Source organism: Amblyomma mixtum, chromosome 7 (assembly GCF_055824585.1).
Source record: "Amblyomma mixtum isolate Tamu chromosome 7, ASM5582458v1, whole genome shotgun sequence".
Taxonomy (NCBI): Eukaryota; Metazoa; Arthropoda; class Arachnida; order Ixodida; family Ixodidae; genus Amblyomma; species Amblyomma mixtum.
The window spans coordinates 23,917,202-23,937,403 of NC_143018.1; the positions used below are offsets into that span (position 1 = coordinate 23,917,202).

General features: G+C 44.8%; 1 long non-coding RNA gene across 1 annotated transcript; it reads left to right on the forward strand.

Annotated features, from left to right (window-relative positions):
- Positions 1-8,251: 8,251 nt before the first annotated feature.
- On the forward strand, positions 8,252-20,045 carry LOC149335303 (uncharacterized). The gene is made up of 3 exons (XR_016284481.1): positions 8,252-8,589; positions 9,265-9,354; positions 18,777-20,045. It is a non-coding gene; the product is annotated as an uncharacterized LOC149335303 (long non-coding RNA).
- Positions 20,046-20,202: the final 157 nt, after the last annotated feature.

Here is a 20,202-nt window from a genome sequence, read left to right on the forward strand (position 1 = left end):
GTTGAGAGCTTCGCCCAACTTCGCTGCATACCCACGCGGCGCTTCATGCGGCGGCCGACTCGACTCGATCGCTCACATGCCGTGAAGCGGTGCAATGAGAACATTCCACAGTTGAGTGTTACGCTCTAAGCACGAATACGCCTGTACGGGAGTAAAAATGGAATTAAATGTCCTCAAGCGCACTCCCTTTTATGAAAGCTAGCGTGCTAGAGGACAGCTTACTACCCTTTTACTCCTTTTTGTTAGCAGAGTAGACCTTTGCAAGCGTGTCTCGACGTCCGACGCCATGATCAATATTGGACTGTGGGGGGCACGCGCTCGTAAGAGACTACGAGTTTTGTGTCATGAGTCTCCTTCAAGCGGTCTCCACGGCCTGAAGAACATAAGGTGGGTAAACCACCAGGGCTGGTGCCAAAAAAAAAAAATGTCTAATATAGAGGAGAATGAAGAGGTCAGAAGAAAAGAAAAGAAAGACGCGCGCCGCAGCGACAACAGCGTCCGCGGAAGGAGACGCTGCTCAAAAAAAAAACAGATAAGTACGAAGCCGCGTTCCCTCCACCACCACGCACTTCCCCACTCAGTAAGACGTTGCTCGTTTCATATACGTTGTGTCGAACATCCTAGACAGTTCCAACAATTGACAGGTTAATGACAGAACACGATGGATAGAAATGCAATAATGTAAATATGAAATAGCCTAATTAACCTTTCTAGTTAGACCGCATAAATCTATAAAACCGAGAACGAAATTGGTCGAGTTGGGGAATCGAACCAGGGTCTCCGGAGTGCGATACGAGCACGCTAGCCACTCCGTAATGCCAGCTGAATGGTTTGGAATGAACAAAGGCGCGTCTAGCTAATACGGCGTCTTCGTTCACTCCCATCTTCCCCCTTCCCCTTACGGCGAGGTGCAGGTGTCCAGCCAGATATGCGAGAGAGATACATTTCCTTTCCTCAAAAAATAAATTTACCGTCCAGCAAGGCGTACAGCCGAATTGGCGATGGCGTTCTGTGGACTCCCTGGCAGCGTTGCAAGACGCTGTCGCGTTCCACTCTTACAGGCGAAGCTTAACATGTTAACCACACATCAGTAAAACACGCAGACAGCCAATGGACGCGTCATTCGCTGGCAGCACTTGATTCATCATTCACAACCACATTGACAGGACGATCATGAAGCCTGATGGAAGAAACCAGCGATGGCAGTTGGATTTCCCTCGATGATTACGTTGATGCTTGTTCTATGATGAATGGTTTTACTCTATGCCTAGGCTTCCAGTTTTCGGGGAGGTTGAGGGTGGATTAGTGTAGATTAGTGGATGGACTAATGTAGATTGGTGGGTGGAATAAGGTGGATTAGTGGGTAGATTGAGGTGAATAGCGGGTCAAGGCGGGTGAGGTCAGGAGGTGGCTGGTTGACGGTGCTCCAGGAGGACAGCTGGCTTTCCCATTGCGTATAAGAATTCAGTTTTTCGCTGCTGCGTGGGCTTCTGTGCGTGGAGGCCTTGTGGACGGGGAATGAAGCTGGGTTGGTTGTTAGTAGGTGGTGCATCTGGGGGGTGGAGTTGGGTAGGAGGGGTGCGTGGCTCGTCTGGGTAGTGTAGAAAAAGAAAATTTCCTGTCCTCGCAGCAATAACGAGGGCATTTTCACCTATTACCACTATTACTGCTATCGGGGTAAAAAACTCGATGAAATCCAACAACTTATATACTATGTACTTATTGAAACATCCGTTAGAAACTGTCAAAGCACTTTAAGAGTTATTACTGCTCATAAAAAATCATACTCTCATCTTTTGTGCAGACAACTTATATACTATGTACTTATTGAAACATCCGTTAGAAACTGTCAAAGCACTTTAAGAGTTATTATACTGCTCATAAAAAATCATACTCTCATCTTTTGTACAGACAACTTATATACTATGTACTTATTGAAACATCCGTTAGAAACTGTCAAAGCACTTTAAAGAGTTATTACTGCTCGTAAAAAAATCATACTCTCATCTTTTGTACAGACAGCGGTCTCACATCGTGATCCCTAAATGGCGTGTAAAAGCTCCAGCGACGCAGACTTACACTGATGCGGCAGTTCTGAGTGGTTAAGACGAAGAAGAGCGAAGTATTAAGGAGAGTTCTTACTTCACTAGTCCTTCCACTGTATTCTTTGCCCTCGACATACTAACTCCAGTCGCCCTATTTCATTCACTAAACCCAATTCGTGGGATATGACGTTACTGACGATCCCGACTTGGTTCGGTTGGTTTATGGAGGTTTAACGTCATGAAGCGACTCAGGCTGAGGGACGCCGTAGTGTAGGGCTTCGGAGATTTTAAGGTGAAACCCTTTAATGCCTCATCGTTGTCGACAGAAGGCTGTCAGCAAAAGCTTGTCAGCAGAGGTGTCACGCTTTTGACAGGTGTCCACCGAGATATACGAGACAGTTATTGTGCCATTTCCTTTCCTCCCATACAATTTTCATTTTCTTCATTACGGCCCCTCTTTCTCTTCCTTCTTTCGCTCCCACTTCTTCCCTTCCTTTACAAACGGATGACGGGTGTCCACCGAGGCATGTGAGACAGTTACTGCGTAGTTTACTTTCCTCAAATACAATTTTAATTTTCTTCATTACGGCCCCTCTTTCTATTTCTTTCACTCCGGCTTCCTCCCTTCCTGTGCGGTGCATTTCAGGTGTCCACCGAGATGACAGAGAATTACTGCGCCATTTCCTTTCCTCAAAAAGTGTTGCGTTCAAAGGGCAAGGCATCGCGCCGAACGGGTGGTTGCGTTCCCATGGACTGCCTGGCAGCGCAACAACACGCTGTCACGTTCCACTCCTGAAGGCGAAGCTTAAGCGTCAATAATTAGCAGTTAATTAGTATATAGTCATTAATACTTAATTAACCCATTGATTAATAATTGGTCATTAATTATGTTTGACGCCGTCCAGTGGTGACGTAATCCAGTGGTGACGTCACCAGTGCCACAGAGGCAAAGTGCCCCCTGAATTTTTTTCACCACCTGGTGTTCTTTGACGTGCACTGACATCGCACAGTACACAGGCTTCTGGAATTTCGCCTGCAACGAAATTCGAGCGCCGCGGCCGGTGATTGCGACTTCCATCGTGCCGGCAGCCTTCCATAATTTTGTACTCACACGGAGAAAACTCATCACTTTTTCTTCTTCCTTCTGGTCCTCGAATTAGAGATAGCTTTCAGTCCCCCCCCCCCCTCCCCCGTCTTCTTTTCCAACAGAAAGCCCCCCCCCCCCCCCCCCCCCCCCCCAAACCCACCTAAGCCGCGCAATTCACCCCGCATTGTACTTCCTCTAACAGCCACAACATGGCAAGATTAGTTCGCGTAGTATTCTGCCCATACTATGCGAAAAGCAACTTCTCATGAAGTGGAGCCATACCGTCGTCCCCTGGTGGAATGGCGGCGGCCGTGGGGATGTTGTCCTGGCCTTGGCGACTTCCACAGACACGACGCCGGCACCAGCACCGCGGGAGACCGCTTTCACGGCCACGGTGTCCCGGCCCGAGAAGTTGGAAGCGAAGAAGAGCACCAGTAGTGTGACGACACCGGCCACGAGCGCGAACAAGGCGCCCTTCGCGAACAGGTCGTCCTCCTGGTACCAGGTCGTCGTGGTAGTCTTCCAACCGGGCATGGTCACTATAGGAGAGTAGGGTCGACACTGCTGTTTTCGCGACAGCTACAGGTCCCCGTCGTCCTGATGCCCAATGGCAGCCAAGGGATTAACGGCAGGTAATCTGCAGATGACGATTACGCCAAGAATGGAACGTCAAATGAAAATGGGAGTGGGCTGCCTGCCGCGCACGAGATGCACTGCACTTTCTCGTCTTTGTCAGAACGCCTGTCGCGTGCGCACGGAGGGGTCGTTTGGCGGCTGGACGTATTCTTCTTCTTTGCACTTTGGTCCGATTTTTTAAATGCATTTATGTTGTCGACTTGCAAAAACCACCTTGTTTTTCCGTAAAAGAATTCCCTGATCGGTCGATAGGATCGCGATCAGCACCTTCAAATTGGAAAATTTGAGGACTAGAATGTTCGAGTACCTTACATCGGATTACCATATGCTACGGCACCTTTTTCTCTCCCACCTTCCTCCCATTCCCTTACGGCGCAGTTCAGGTGTCCGCCAAGATAATTATGAGACAGATACTGCGCCATTTTCCTTTCCTCATTAACCAATTTACCAATTACCCTAAATCGAACACCCACTAATCCCCCATATCCACACTATTCCCCCCACTAATTTCTACTAATCCACCTTCTCCACCATATAATCCCCATTAATCCAGCTTGGTTCATTTTTAAGGGTGGGTCTACTTCTAAAATTTTGGGGGTCCTTTGGAATATTTGGCGGTGGGCCAACTTCCAAATGCTGTCTTATTTTATTGTTTAAAAATGTGGTTAAGAAGGCGCCAAGTTTTTTTTTTATGGTGTCGCTGTTTTTGGCGAGCCCTGTCTAGTTCATATTATCGTGAAATCAACCGCTCGTGAATTGCTGCTCATATAGCACTGTAGAAATACACACTGCCAGAAGGAATGAAGTAAACTGCGGATATCCATCGGCCGGATCCGATATATGCATGCACTCTGGCCAGTGCCCCGCCGTGGGTATGTGCCATTAAGCCTGAGGACATCATCATCACCATCGGCCGGAGGAATTCCTCTCAGCTTCGTGTGCGCAGTATGTGCAGTGCAAAAAAATACAAAATTGGTTTTTGAGAAGATGAAAGGCGGAATAACTGTCATTTCTTGATGAGCACCTCAACAGCGCCGTGAGGGAAGGGAGGAAAGTGCGATTGAAAGAATGAGAGAAAGAGGTGCCTTTATAGAGGGCTCCAAAATAATTTCGACCACAGGGATCTTTAACGTGCACTGACATCGCACATAACGCGGCCGCCTATAGAGTTTTGCCTCCAGCGAATCACGGCGACCGCGACCGGGTTAGAACCCGGGTTCTCCGGCTCAGTAGCAACGCTGTAGCCCAAATCACTGATCCACCGCGACGGGTAAAGACGACGTCTCGCGTGTTACGTAAAATGTGTTCAGGGGAAAGGGCGATCGAGAAAACCATTGATTGATTGATTGATTGATTGATTGATTGATTGATTGATTGATTGATTGATTGATTGATTATAAAACATTTATTGCTCCAAAGGCACGTGATTCTCGAAGTCTTCTTGGTTGGCACCTCTGCTCCAGGAGCGGCATGTCGGCTGTACGCCACCGTCCGCCGCGCGTTATACCGCTTAGCCACGTTCATATGCCTGCGTTTGGAACTGCGGCCAAACTGTATACGTGAGCACAGCGGGGTAGGCTGCGGCTGAATTGAGGAATGAGTGTCACAAAACATAGGGGGCGAAAACTAGGTAACACGCGCATCGAGGATTGTCTGATCGGCCCCGAGTTTTTTTCTCTTTCAGCACCAGTTTATTTCTAACCTATTTTGGATTTATGAAATTGTTCCGTTGTAAGTGTGCGTTTGGTTTGCACAGTGCGTGTTTAGTATACTTGGTTAAGGCAGCGGCATAGATATTTCGCATTTCTTTGAAAAAAAGTAATCATTTGTAAGCTGCCGACTGTGCCTTCTCCTGGAGTAGTTATTGCATTCTAAGAGGATTCTGGTGTGGGCTAGTTAATTATTGCAGATCTTATTGCAGATTACGATTATAGGCGCAAAGTGCAACTAAACACGCTCCTTCTTATGCGTTCGTTATGGTTTCCGGTGAAAGATATCCTTCATATCGCTGTAAAAAGATTGATGATGATGATGATGTTGTCCTCACACTGTAAAAAATTTCACACCTTTAAAGGGAACATACTGACTAACACACCCTTGCACCCGACAAAATAGGAGTTTCTGTTACTCATTCACCCGTCCTGCACCCGTCTGCAACCTAGCATTTTAGGGCCGGGTGCATATGGCCAAAATACCCGCCAGTGCAGGCAAGGGTGTTCCTTTAAAAAATGTAAAGCTGGCTTCACCTCAGTTATGCATGCCGGACTAATTGGGGAAGGTAACTGTAAAAAACATAAAATATAGCTGTAGCTCGTGCGTTTTATGGGACAAAATGTGTTGGCGTGGTTCCTGTGACAACAACACGTGCACGTGTGAAGCAGTAACATGCGTTTTCGGCATTTTATCCACGTTTCACTGATGCATCGACGCGATTGTTATGGCAACATTCCACATGGCGATCCCAACTTAACTAATTATGAAGGCAGTACAAACGCTCTGACGGGGGCGATAGGATTGCACTTTGAGGATTGCACTTTGAGGCATGGTTTACATCTTTCGCACCCGAGAACATACATGACGCGGCGAGAAAAATATTGGTTCGCTCGCAGCTAAAAAAAAAAAAAAGTTATTGATTTTATTACGGCCGCCGCGCCGCTGCGGAAGGTGCTGACGCAGTCAAGCCGCTGCTAAGAGCGGCGGCCGTTCACTTCGCCACGGTCAGCGGGCACACTCAGTTTGCTCGAAAACGCCGTTGAGAGCGTTGCAATTTGGTAGCGCACGAGCGTAGTCACGTGGTATTTTTTCATATTTCGCGGGCTTTCTTTAGATGCCGGGAAAAAAGGACCCCGTAGGAGATACGATGCTACAATAAACTGTATTCGTTGTTTATAAACATGCTCTACGACCTAACGTAATGGTCTTGGCACTAAAGTGAATATATGAAAAATTGCATAATTCATCTTAGTTAATTAACTAATTAAGCGCAATAAAAATATTTTGAGGAGCGCCACATGATGGCGAACAATGCATCGTTGGTTTCAGCTGGCTGCGGTGTACCGCTTTTTTTAAATCCTTGGTTCAAGTTACGTGAAACACCCTGCATATTTTTCAAACGGAATACTGTCAGCGCGAAATCATTCTACTTTACGCACGAAACTACGCGCAAAAAACAAGACCAAAATTAGCAATTTTTTGAAGTAACCTCTATGTCAACTGGAAGAAAGGTAATGATGGAGACCTGAAGTTAATTAGGGTCCCAGAAGAGCTTGAGAAGCTCAAAGAGCAAAGGGAAGAAAACAAAAATTTTATTTTGCCCCGACGTATACGTAGCTCTCCAAAACTGAGCGAGTAGCAGAAGGTACCTGTGCAAACCCATTACAAAAAAGTTAAATGCTGCGGTATACGGCGTTTAATGTCTGAAAGCTAAACCTGAGCTATCGGAGACACCGTAGTGGAGGACTCCATACCATTTTCGGCAGTCGCGGGTCCTTTTACGTGCACTGACATTCGCACAACACACGGACAATTTAGGCATTTAGTGCTTCCAGTTTCCGTTCTGGACAAACTAGCGAACATCGTCTACGCACAGCAGCGCACAGGACAGAGAACATGAGCTAGAACTTTTAGAACCTTAAGCGAACATTTCCATCCTCCCGCTGATCTCGTAACAGGCGCGCCGCGAGTGGAAGCACGCTGTGCGGACCCATGAGAGCGCCAAGGGAGCTGAAGGTCTACTGGACCGCAGAAAAATCTGTCGCGATCAGACCTTGCAGTCGGCATTCGGCCTTATGTGTTGCTCTGAATCACCGCTGCGTTTTGTTGATTAATTTAAGTTTATGAAGGGCAATGCCACAGGCCTTGGAGCATTATGCCTATCCATCATAACATAGCGCCCTCCCGCCCATCTTCTACCTCTCTGAGCCTCCTCACCACGAATGCCCTGGCACCGTCCCTGTGCGGCCCTTCGAAGGTGTCGCTTGACGGTGGGGGTGCCGTCCTAAAATATGCTACGCCGTGACTGCCATACATTTCATGCTCCCTCCACTTTAGACGACGATATAGGCTACACTTTATATATATATATTTCGCCACCATCGAAATGCAGCCGCTGGAGTGAACGTAAAAAGAAAGAAACGGCAAGGGGGCCAATTCATGGCAAATTTTGAATCCGAAGAAATATATCTAATTTAATCACTTCGCATTTTCCGTAACTGGTAACGGTTGGCAATCGTTGTGTATGCTGTTTCGATGCTGCAAATACATTGTAGCTTCCGTACGCACTGCAAAAAACCCAATAAACTGAATTCAGAACTGAAAGTGAAACTGAAAGTGAAACTACATTTCCGCCGCTAGGCGGCCATCGGTACCGTCGGGCCTTTGTTGATTTTTTCCTGCCTGTTGTGTACGGTGTGGCGTCGTGGTGTGCGGATTTCAGCAGTTGACGTGAACTGCGTTTTCGACCGCATTTTTCGAGGTACCGTGTTGAACTGAAGTGTTTTTTGTGCATATATAACTGGAGTAGTGCGTAGGTTCGTTCACTGCTGTCCAAGTACTCGTATCTCACGTATCGGAGTAGCCTTTGGAGGCTCTGCCGAATGCGTTTCTTTGTTGTTGATTGGCAGAAAGGCCGGCGCTCGCTCACGGTTTAAAGGTTTGATATCAGAAATCACGGGCGAAGTTATAATGTGAGCGTGTTTATGCACCAGAATGCATTTTGTAATGTAGAAACGTCCTGAAGTCGGCGTTGATGAAAAACGAGCGTTGCCGTGATTTGGAGGCGTACTTCATCAGCTCGGCACGACTACGCACCTGCCTCGAATGGTAAGCAATACTATGTCTTCATGCATGCTGGTTTGCATTATTCAAAGCATATTTTATGGAAGAGCGGCCTCAAGACTTGCCGCTTCTAGTACCAAAGTGCCAAGATCTGCAGACAGGCAGCTCTTTCGATGTATCCAGGAAGAGAAGCAGCACTGAACAGAGTTCGCCGAGAATGATTCTACTCAGAGCTGTTTTTGTTTTGACGAAACGAATGTTGCAGAGTACTGCCTCATGCTACTTAAGAGCTCTAGTATGTGTGTTCTGTCAAATTTAAAGCCGTTTAACGCTATTTCGTCAAATTCCTTGTCCTACGGTTTATCTGCACGTGGTAATTTTTCCGCCCGTGCGTAAGGTCTATTCCGTATCTCTGCGTAAAATTCGTTGCGTCAGCGTGACGTCTGAGATAAGCTTTCAATTTTGTGTGCTGCAGGCGCTGACCACTGATCGTTTGCGCATCAGGCCATGTTTTTGCATAAATTTGTTGACGCTGATATCTATTTCGGTTTCTAATTGTTTTTAGAACGGCATCCAGATTAAAGAATCCAGTGCTGTGCCAGCTAGGTATATTTAGCTTGCTTTTTCAAGTTTTTAAAAGCTTCATTGTTTGGCCATAGGGACGTAATTTCTGAATTTTGGCGGCCTCTAATCGTGATGGTATTAAATGGATGTCTGCAGGGGAAACATCTACATCCACATGGGAGTCCACAGCCACAGCTTGCACCTTGTTGCCGCTGGGAAATATTCACGAGCAGTATGGAAGCAAAGGTGTGTTTTAGTTCTTGCTGCAAGCTTCTTTTTATGTTGTATGCTAGGTTCTTTTTGGGCCATTTTCCCTTCTTTCCTTCATCAGGCTGCTTCATGAAACAGGGCACATAGCCTAACCATGCCCTCATTTATTTGTACATCCTTGCTAGTTCGTTGTCAGCATGGGGTTATTGCAAACCAGTTTGATTGTCGTTAAACGTAGTTTTCTCGTCATCATCATCATCCTGATTACACCCACTGCAGGGCAAAGGCAGTCCTTTGGCAGCTGCGGCTACCATATCCCTGTGAACTTGGTACTAGCATTTGGTGATAAAAAGTGCGCTACCACATAATGTCTTAATCTCCTCCTCTCAAAAAGTATGTGTTCACAAGCAGGAGAAGTACACAGTCCTGTGTACTTCTGCTTGTGAACGCGTCCTTTCCACGAGTGTCTCACAATTTGAAAAGAATAGGAGCTAGGCCTGCTTTGCGAGTAGTATTCTCTGCTCCAAGCAAATTGAAACATCTCCGCAAGAGTGTCAACCGTGAAGGGTTGCCACCTGCAGAATGCGAAAAGAACCGAGAATTCTCTTATGTACTAGTGCCCCAAAAATGTGCCGCACAGAAGTGAGCTATCCCGCGGAACGTGCTCTATCAGTCAAACAGGACATGCCTAAACGACTGTCTGAGCGAACACAAGAGCCCCTTAAAACCACCTCCTGAAAGCAATATGGTCATATATTGGCTGTCGTGTGAAAACTGCACCTCTGCTTTCAGCCGTACAACCATACTGTACACGCATAAGGACCAGCACATGCGGGAGATTGTTGTTGATGCGTTTTATCCGTCAGGAGCAAGACAAATGCATCTGCAAACATTCTGTTGTGCTCAGATGCAAAGAACTATACTTCGTCTCACAAGATGTTTGCAGCACTACGGAAGGTAGAGCTCTCTCGTCCAATCAGGACTGCAGAAACACAGAATATAGTCCCTCGAATATTTGAGGAGCGTATGACTATTAATCAAAGCAATAAACATTGCAACTAAAACATGGTTTGGGCAGGTATATTTAAATGGTAGGGAATGTTTCAATCACTGGTGATATTACCAGACAAAGCCCATACGGACACAGCTCTGCGGAGGCCTGCTGCGAGGTAGTGATACGTCGCCACTTTCCAACATGGCGTCGGTCGAGTCTGTTGTGTCTCCTGTGTGCTCTACACCGACAGTGCGCTGTTTCCCCAAGCAGGCGAAGCAGGTGGCTTCGCGACAACAGAGGAACTGATCAGAACAGGTTGCGACAAAAAAAAAAGTGGGGCTAGTCCCTTTGGAACGGGCGTCCGCCTGTCCAAAAACAAACCAGAAAAAGAATAAAAAGACATCAAGCGCCACCTGCTAGAGGTAGAAAGAAGCCACCTGGACATCAGGTGGATCGAGCCACAGGCGTGTAGGAACACACTAATGTAGTGCGCGCCATTCTGATTGGACGAGAGAGCTCTACCTTTCGTAGTGCTGCAAACATCTTGTGAGACGGAGTATAGGCTATCTCAGCAGCTTAGACGGCAGGGTAACAATTTCTTCTATATTTTTAAACATTTTTTTTTGTTTTTATTCGCCAGCATTTTTGCCTTTCGCAGTCAATCTTTAATGCAGTGCCACATGTTTTGCAAGCTGGCAAACTGTTGCAAAAAAAATGTTGTTTGTGCTCTTTTTTCACCTGTTTATTGCGTGGCAGCAATTAAGATCGTCAGTCTTGAGTCAGCGCGGAGTCTGTCTAGTTCTTTCATCCCATTACAGTTATGCTGTGCCCTTCATGATGACAAACATGTACCGACTAGCTCAAGAAAGTAACCTTTTACATTGTGCAGCCATTTTACCCATTGCATTCGTATGGTTTGAATAAATGACCATTCAGGTTGCTATTGCATATTTTTGGAACCGAACAAGCTTAAATTTTGCAAGCTTACCAAACTCTTAGGATGCTTATGTTGTTACCAGCATTAAGTCTCCTTTCCTGCTCACGTCTACAGAGGGCAAAATGCTAGACTCATTATATTGGGGGGCTATATTTGGTAGACTGGCAGGAACAATACCACCATCCAAGTGCGTAGGGGAGTGGGAGTTCTCAGTGTCACGGTTATACATCTGCACAATGTAAAGATTCAGATTGGTGTCCTCTTTGTAACTTGTAATTGTAATTTTTCTAGTGTTACAGAAGCCTCTTACAGCCCAGCCAATTTATTGACCTATATGGAAGCTGCTATATGCCTGGTGATAAGTAGGCTGTGTATTGTGTTGCTGTGCAATACTGAATAAGGGGATTCCACGCCACGTTATCCAGACTTTTGTACTCGACTGCACTTGATTTCCTACAGAAACAAAAAAAATCATGGCTTATTTTATTACCATGACAACGATTTTTAAAGCATGTTCTTGGCAGAAAAAAAGAAGTTTCGTGTCGTGGCCACAGTCTTATGTTTACAAGCAATAGCAAAGCTAAGTCTTACAAAAAACTTGTTAAAAATAAACGCTTTATGCAACTGAAACTTTTTCATATAAATAAAGGACGTGCTTTTATATCCAATAAATTGGACTCATGTATAAAACATGAAAGAAGGTAAAAAATATTGGAAATTGATATTTTTATTCTATTTATGTTCTCATAACAGTCATTTCAACTATTTTTCTGGGTTATCCAAAAGGCAAAGAATGTGATAAAAGTGTTTCAGAGATGAAAAAAACGCAAGACATGTCAGTCAGCTAAAAAAAATATTTTTGAGGCATATTCAGCCACCAGTGGCTCAGTGAGGTTGGCCTCATTTATTTTCTAATGGCTGTGACATTTCTAAAATTTTAATTGGAGCAATTTTCATTTTAGGCGGGAAAATAACTTCGCAATTTCAGTGTCTACCTTCAACCCCAGCATTGCTGGCTGCTTGCTCGACACACCTGTGCACGCTAGAGCCGGCATCTAGGAGACACAAAGCTTCGCAGCACGGTGCTCCATGTGGATGCTCCTCATACTTTGGTTTTGACATGTCTGCTGGCATGTTCGCTCACATTTTGTCAGTTTAAACTCGAGCATGACTTAAGTCCAGCGTGCACCATTGAGAGAGATAAAAAAGGCTTGATGTGGTGAAAAATGAGTATTTTAATGGTAGCACTCTTGTAAACCGCCTAGTGAGTTCATTTTTGTTTTCTTGAATCATTTATTGGAGCACCCAGAGAGCTACGACACTCTTAATGGTTTTCTCCGCCCGTGTAAACAGCTTATAGAGAATCAGTATTTGACCTTTCTATGGCCTCTGAATGCTTTCTGTTGCTGCAAGGGGCCTCACACTTCCACCAGTAGCGTGATGGGGTGTGATGGGGTGAAAAAGTCCATTCCACTGAAAAGTTTAAGTAATTTTCATGGTAGTAGAGGTTTTAACTCTGATTGGTCATACCACAAACGGTGCTTCCCTGTGTCGAGGAACGAGAGCCGTTCTGCCATGTGGCCCCTTCATTTTTACTTTTTGTAAATCTATCCTTCAGCAGATTTCCTTATTGCCGAAGCTGGTGGCATCGAAGACCAGCACACCATTGTATTCGTGCAGCGGAGTGCTGGTTTTGTGTAATTTACAGCTGGTGGCAAAGTGTGCTGGAGTGAAAAGGAAGCACTCAGCAGTGTCGATGTTGAACGCAGGGACTCAACTTGTAAGATTGTTTTCTCGCTTAAAACAAAAAAAAGAGCCCCAAATAAACTAAAAATAAATGCCGTTAAATGGTACTGTTTAAATTTCTTTCATAATTTAATTAAGATCACCTCATTATGTAGCAGACTACTGAATATGTCACAAAAAGCAAATTCTCTCGACTTTAGAATCCTTTCGCTGACTTGCCTTACATGTTTTGCTCTCTGAAACATTTTTATCGCCTTTGCCTTCTCGACAGCTTAGAAAATAGAATAACTACTGTGAGAACATGAAATTTGAAAAAAGATTTCAAATTTTTATATTTTGTACTTATTACATGTTTTATTTAAAACAAAATAAGTTCAATTTACTGCATTGGATATGGAATACCTTTAATTTATATAACAGAAACTTCATAGTCCTGCGTAAGAACGTTTATTTTTACAAATTTCTTTGCAAGGTTAGGTTTGGCTATCACTTTCAAACATGAAATGGCGGCCACGACGGGAAAAAATTACTCCGCCTAAAACAAGCTGGGATAATGTTTGCCTAAGTAATGCAATAAGCCATGAATTTTTTTAAAGAAATCGAAGATTCAGTGCTAAGCCTCGAACAGTTGGCATGGAATGACCCAATGTCATATAAATGCCAACTGTGCGCTGATTTGAAGAAGCCTTTATAATATTTTTGTAGCTCAATTAATATTGCAGTGTAGGTTGAATGCAATTTTTTCTGCTTGCATAATTGGAATGGTTCCATATCATGCCGTTTATTTCGCATCTTGTATGCAAACCTGTATTGCATTGCCAATATTTTTTGCTGCTAGCGTTCACCCCATATGAATACTGCTGCTCCTGAGCAGCATACTCAACTGATCCACTGGAATGGTATCACTGTGTGTTGTACCTTTGGTAAATTTCTGGGAAAAATGTATTCATTCACCTGGCTGCTTCGTAGTTTCATGTTTCATATGTAATGACAGATGAAATGCAGATCTATCCTAAGGATGAATGTGGCCATTTGTTAACACCATTTTACAGTAGTGATATTTGTAAGATGATCAATTCTGTTTATCTACTTTGTACTTTTGTTCACTACATGGTGCATGTATGCCTCTAAGAAAGGAAACGCGAACCAGAAAGGAAACAGCTTGGAACCCCTTGTGGTCTTTTTCCAGATGCAGACTTCATCTCTTAATGTGTGATAGTATATTAGTCTAGGCAAAGCAGCGTGCAGGGTAACAGGGCACTGACAGGAACACACAGGTACTGCGATGACTAACAATTGAGGAATTTATTGCTTTGCTCACTATAAATACAGGAAATATCATCCAAAATACAAAAGAAGGAAAGTCATGGAATCATCATTTGGTCACATCTGTTGGGCTTATTTATCCAGATAGTCAATTTCTTTTTTCGTTGGCGTTATTGATGATGTGCTTCCATAGGTTGAACAATTCTTGTGTGTCATGCACGTCTCTTATATCTCGGCATGAGCTGTTAATTATATTTCCTAAGAATTTTACATCATCGAAAGGGGGGGGTGCACTCACTGTTCGACACGTCTTGCTAGTTTGCTACTGTATCCTGTCTCAGTATTGCCCGCTTGTTCTATTAGACAAATGTTGACACGCTGACCTTATTTCCCAACATACGACGCTCCGCATGAGAGAGGGATCTCGTAAGCGAAGCCACAGTCGCATGTTGTGAATTTGTTTCGGTGCTTCATCTTGTGTTGGGCTGTTTTTGCTGGGCGTGTTGCATACTACGTTCGGCTACTTTCTGCAAAAAAGCAAATGAATCCATCGCAAAGAACTTCCGCAAGCTGCAAAAGAAGGTCAAGCGTGAAACAGTGAAGAACGAAACCTAAAAACTTGTGTCAAGCCAACAACTAGTCCAAATTAGTGCTGGCTATGAAGAAAAGTGATGGCCTATGCCTGAATGCCTTCGCTGTTGCAAAAACACGCAACAATAACTGGCATTTCAGAGTAATTGTCGCTGAACAAGGATCAAGGCAGCAACCCTTAGGGCAGTATCAGCAAGAATTGCTCTCCTTGTTCACCGTGGGAGACCTCTTCCTGGTGAAGAAGCCAGAAGTGTCCGCATTCCTCTCAAACAGCTGTACAGAAGAATTGTCATCTCATTCTGATCAAGCACTTAGACTGCACGCTGCTAAATGCTGCCTTGTTTGAGACGATAAGAGAAGGCATTAATTCAATGGGAGCAGTACAATTCCAGAACCCGTGCAGAATTGATGCGGATAGATTCCTCGAATTGCTAACCATCTACTTCCGTTCTACCTATGTAAAGTTTAATGATGTGTGCATACAGTGGCAGGGAGTATGCACCAGTTCCAGCGTTGCACTAATTCTCATTGTGCAGCTAGCCTGTCAAAATAGCCAACTATTAAAAAGCTGTGCATGGCGCCAGTTTGATAATGACCTTCCGATTTGTGGACGACTTCTTAGTAACCCACAAGCTTCATTACCAAGGGTAACACAAAGTCATTGTTGACATCTTCAAGACCTTCTCCAAAGTGCTTGCTAACTTTGAGCTGACCAAAGAAATGCCACTGGAGGTACAGCTTCCCGATCTATGGCTGTACTTTGTAGAGACACATATGTGCTTGCGTTACTTCCCAAGGTCGAAAAAAAGGCTGTTGCTACTGGCGCACTGAAAAATATCCTATATAGCTCGTGTATTGACCGTCAGCAAGAATTCCTTGAGGCCCACCTGGCATGGCTACCTGAAGCTGATTTCCCAGATGACCTCATCTGCAGCCTTGGCTTCAGGATAAAGAAATTTGCCTATCTACCCCTGAAAGGCTTCAGAAAGAACGGAACGTAGCTGTCATAGCATATTACTATGGGGTTTAGCTCAGCAGCAGGCGCGACAGGTTGCACTCAGAAGGCACCCCAAACCAAGTCACTCCGAGCGCTAGCTGCAGCGTGCCTGTTGTCAACTGCCCAGTGTCAAAACAACGTCCTCTTCGCTTTACAACTTGCACTGTAGCACTGCCCCCTCCGCCTCGCGGAAGGAAGCACAGCCCCTGGGCGCCCTAAGGTGGTGTGAATGGTAGGGCTTAAGACAGGTGACATGCACGAGCTTTGTGGAGGGGGTTGGGGGAACAGTGCGGGAGTGCAGGGACGTGATTTCATAGGTCACATTGCTCAGTTGCCTGAAGAGAAGACGCGGTAAGGACCCACGTAACGAGGCCGCAGCTTCTCACCCAGGCCCACATGGTGTGCAGGGAGCCAGGGGAGTACGTGGAAGCCGGGAGGGTAGTGGGCAACACGGTGATTAAGGTCATAGGTGCATGGTATAAGCCACGCACTAAAGAAAGTGGTCAGGCAGGCTGGTGTGAACTTAGTATGCAACACGCCCAGCTAGGGTGCTTCAAAGACAGCCTGGTATAAAAGAAGGCTGTCAAATCCACAGCATGCGACAGTGACTTAGGCACCTTGTTTACTAAGTTCACACCAGCTCGCCTGACCACTTTCTCTTGCGCGTGGCTGATACCATGCACATATGCCGTCACAGCTAACTTCCGTTCTTTCTGAAGCCTCGTTGGGGTGGATCAGCAAATTTTTTTCATTATCTTCAAGCCAAGGCTGCAGACGAGGTCATCCGGGAAACCAGCTTCAGGTAACTATGTTAGCTGGGCCTCAACGCTTTCCTGCTGACAGTCAATAACAATCTGTTCGAGACATTTTTTAGTGTGCCAGTAGCAACAGTCTTTTTTTCGACTGTGGGACATAACACCACTACATATGGGCCTCTGATGTGCAGCTATAGATCGAGAAGTTGTACCTCCAGCAAGGACTTCGGAGAAGGTCTTGAATATGTGAACAATGCCGTTGTGTTGCCCTTGTTTATGAAGCTTGTGGATTACTAGGAAGTCGTCCAAAAATCGGAAGGTCATTATCAAATTGGTGATAAGCAAAGCTTTTAATAGTTCGCTATCTTGACAGGCTAGCAGGACAATGATAATTAGTGCAACGCAGGAACTGGTGCATAATCCTTGCCACTGTATGTGCAGATAATTAAACTAAAATAACAGTTGGTTAGCAACTCGAGGAATCTATCAGCATTAATTCTGCATTGGTTCTGGAATCATGCTGCTCCCATTGAATCAATGCCTTCTCTTACCGTCTCAAACAAGGTGGAATGTGGCAGCGTGTAATGTTAGTCCTTGATGACAATGAGAAGACACTCCTTCTGGACGGCTGCTCAAGAGGAATGCGGACACTTCTGGCTTCTTTACCAGGAAAAGGTCTTCCATGATGAGCTAGGAGAGCAATTCTTGCAGATACTGCCCTAAGGGTTGCTGCCACGATCCTTGTTCAGAGACAATTACTCTGAAAGGCCAGTTATCGTTCCGTGTTTTTGCCATAAAGAAGGCATTCAGGCATAGGCCCTCACTCTTCTTCACAACCAGCCCTAGTTTGGTCAAGTTGTTGGCTTGATCTTCTTTTGCAGCTTGTGGAAGTTCTTTTCAGTGGCTTCATTTGCTTTTTCACAGAAAGTAGCTGAATGTAGTACGCAATGCTCCTAGCAAAGGTGCTTCAAAAACAGCCCAGTGTAAGACGAAGCACAGAAACAAATTCACGACATGCGACAGTGGCTTAGTTTACAAGATCTATCCGCCACGCGGAGCGTCCTGTGTTGGGAAATAAGGTGAACGTGTTAACATTTATCTAATGCAACATGTCGGAAATACTGAGAAAGGATATCGTAACAAGCTACCAAGACACATATCGGACTGTGAGTGTCTATCACACTTTCGACAATGTAAAATTCTGAGGAAATGCAAGAGATGTGTATGGTACATAAGAATTGTTCAACCTGTTTAAGCACATCATCACTAACTCTAAGGAAAAAGAAATTAACTACCTGGATAAATAATCACGACAGATTTGACAAAATGACGATTCCATGACTTTCCTTCTTTGTAATTTGGATGATGCTTTCTGTATTCATTGCAAACTAAACAATAAATTCCTCAGTTATCACTGCACCTGTCTTGTCTGTGTCCTGTTATCCTGCGTGGTTTTGCAAAGATTCATGCACCAACTGGCCCAGCTCCTTTTCTTGTAGTAGTTTAGTGGCCTTGTGCAAATCTTTCTTGATGGATTTTTGATTTTACTGGCTGCAGACATGGGAGATATGTTAACTTAGCACTGTTGCCTGCCTTTCAAGATGTCACTTGCTTGATATAATAATGAATGCATGCTTTGCATTAGTTGCAGCTGACCACTCTCATGGAAGGGGTTGTGTTGCTGACTTTGATCAGATACTGTGCTTTCTGTTGTTACAGTGAATTTTGCACATTACTTGTTGTTCGGCTTATTTTAAAGCATTTTCAAGTGCGCTATTTTCGTCTTTGTTGTCATGGTGTTTTGTGCCTTTTATAGTCAGTTTACCCTCAAGACAGGCCAGTGGTTTGCACTAGCTTGTAGCAGTTCGTGCAGAATTAATTGCATGACCTGCTCACCTTCGTTCCATTTCATAACATCTAGCTTTTTAGCTAAAACATTGTTTGTATGATGCTGTTTAGAGCAATTTTCTCTAAACCACAGTGGCCTCTTTGGAATGTTTCAAAAAATAACAGCTGGTGCTTGCTCGCCACATGGGCAGACTTTCTTCTTTCTGTTAGCGTTAGCATGCATAATAAAACACATTGTTAATGAGCAATATGTTGGAATTTATCAGCAACATTGAACAGTGTAAACTGGTATGAAATATTTTACTGTTTTTGTCTAAAATGCAGACTCGCACCATGTATGCTGTTCACCGAAGACAATCCTGAGGTGGCTGAGAACCTGTTCGTCGAGGGAGGATGGCTACTCAGCAGGCTTACCACTGCGGCTCACTCCACAACTGCGCCATAATGTTAGGAATATGGGTGTTCAGCATAAGTTGCCTTAAGTTTGCTTTTTGCTTATTCCTGGGAGTTAGCGTCACAGTTCAAGCCTTCTTCAGGCTGGTATATAAGGCTGCACAAGCATGAATTTTTCATTCTGTTTGCTCTGAAAAAATTGGGAGGTAGAGTAAGTGCTATGGAACCTTATAAAAGCAGGTATGGTGCACCATAAACCCAATAAAAGCAGGTATGGTGCCAGGGTGTCTACCAACCGGGAAAACCGTGAAAACCGGGAATTATCAGGGAATTTGGATAATCTGGAAAAACTCAGGGAAAACTCAGGGGATTTGTGCTTATATCAGGGAAAAATGCTGCCTCGTGTAAACGATGCGGACTGGCATTGCACAGATTGTCCACTGCGGCGTTACGCGTACTCTCCTCAGCGAGCTCCGGCCTCCAACGTTTTGCCGTCAAGTGGAGCATCCCAGCAAGGCGCCAAAAAGCTTCGCGGCGCCAGCGGCACTCCTGTGCGCGTGTGTGGCCTCCACGATCAAGCGCCCGGTGCGCGCGGCCGGAGCCGATCGCAGAGGCCTCGGCGCGTACATTCCGAAGGCTATTCCCGCGTGGGTCGTAGAAAGTTTCGGTGCGGCCCTTACACGGATCTTTTTTTTTAATATTTTCTTCGGGAAAACGGGGTACGGCCCTTACACGAGTGCGTTTACGCGGTGTGTTCAATTTTGAGAGTCGAAAAATTTCCGGAAATTTTACCCCGCGTAATAGGCGCACCCCGAACTTTGAGCCGAATTTTCTGGAAAAAAAGAGCGCCTATTATGCGAGTAAATACGGTAAAAGCTACTCCTTACTATTCAAATAAGACTAAATCGTTTTTTTTATTTTTTAACATGCTTACTGGAGAGTGATACCATCAGGCGGCTTTGTGTCAGGCTGTTTTTGCATAAACCAAAGTAATGTGTCACTCAGGGAATTTAACAAATGCACTCAGGGAAAACCTGGAAAACTCAGGGAATTTGGAAACGTCAACTTGGTAGACACCCTGGGTGCTGTTGTACCTTCAAATTTTTAGTTCTTTGGATGGCGGTAAGGAATTCATTGGAGAAGCTTCTTGTGCCTTGTTTTATGGATGTGTTTTGTTCTAATAAAAATTTTCCACATTTCTGCAGTTTTGTGATTTGTTTGTCAATAAACGTTTTTCTTAGGTGCAGACCGCCTGTTTACTGCTATGAAGAGCTCCAGTAATACAGGTATATTGCATTACTTAGGCATTATAATGGTAAATTTAAAGAACGCTTAAGAAAAGTAATAAAAGTGGGAA